The sequence below is a fragment of the Nannospalax galili genome, unplaced genomic scaffold, assembly GCF_000622305.1.
Source record: "Nannospalax galili isolate Female #2095 unplaced genomic scaffold, S.galili_v1.0 scaffold451, whole genome shotgun sequence".
NCBI classification, from domain to species: Eukaryota; Metazoa; Chordata; class Mammalia; order Rodentia; family Spalacidae; genus Nannospalax; species Nannospalax galili.
In genome coordinates this window covers 1,676,468-1,677,627 of record NW_008331662.1, presented here as the reverse complement: position 1 = coordinate 1,677,627, position 1,160 = coordinate 1,676,468, and the positions used below count along the sequence as shown (strand labels likewise).

The 1,160-nt window shown below is 42.1% G+C and overlaps 1 protein-coding gene across 1 annotated transcript in view; it reads left to right on the top strand.

The window, feature by feature from the left end:
* Hfm1 (helicase for meiosis 1) overlaps positions 1 to 1,160 on the top strand; it is a 128,759-nt gene that overhangs the window by 73,594 nt on the left and 54,005 nt on the right. The gene's annotated exons all lie outside the window — the stretch shown is intronic.

The following is a 1,160-nucleotide window of genomic DNA, read 5'->3' as shown; positions in this document are numbered from 1 at the left end:
CGAGTGTTATGCCTGCATGTAGGTAAGTGCACCTATGTCGTGCAATGCCCGCGGAAGACAGAAGAGGCTGTTGGATCCCCTGGAACTGGAGTTATGGACAGTTGTTAGCTGCCATGTGGGTGCTGGGATTCTAACCCAAGTCTTCTGCAAGAACAACCAGAGTTTTAACTGCTGAGCCATCTCTCCAGCCCCTCTTTAAAAGTTTTTTACTCCAGAAATTTTATACATAGCCCATATTTGTGTGTCCTTAGATATCATCACAAGGAGTTTTGCTTATACATCCCTTTAAAAGCATATCATTCTGGGGCTGGAGCGATGGCTCAGCAGTTAAAACTCTAGTTGTTCTTGCAGAAGACTCGGGTTTGAATCCCAGCACCCACATGGCAGCTAACAACTGTCCATAACTCCAGTCCCAGGGGATCCAACAGGCTCTTCTGACCTCCATGGACATTGCACGACGTGGCTGCACTTACTTACTATGCAGGCAATACACACATACACATGAAATAAAAATAATAAATAAAAATTTAAAAGCATATCATCCCTTCCTTCTATGTTAAAAAACTTCGAGATGAAATTTTGGTTTTGGTGGGTTGTTTTCTGGTTTGTTGTTTGTTTTTAAGACAGGGTCTCCCTGTAGCCCTGGCTGGCCTCAAATTCACGATGTAGACCAGGCTGACCTTGATCTCACAGAACTCCACCTGTCTCTGCCTCCCAAGTGCTGGGATTAAAGGCGTGTGCCACCATGCCTGAGATTTTTGAGATGAAGAATAATTGAGTGAATAAAAAATGTAAACAAGCAAACAAAATATAAGAACTAAACATTTAGGAGTTGGAGAGGTAACTCAGCTGTTAAGAGCACTGACTGCTCTTGCAGAGGACCTAGATTTGATTCCCAGCACTCATATGGTAACTAACAACCGTCTGTACCTCCTGTTCCAGGGGAACCGATGCCCTCTTCTGACCTCCTGTGAGCATCTCATGACATGGGTGTACCTACCTACGTGCAAGCAATACACTCATACACATAAAATAATAATAATAATTATTATTATTATTATCTGAACATTTAGGAGTTGAGAAAAAGAAGTCAATGATGACCTGCAATAATAATGAAATATACAGTATTCCATAGCATCACACAGATCAAGACAGAGAGA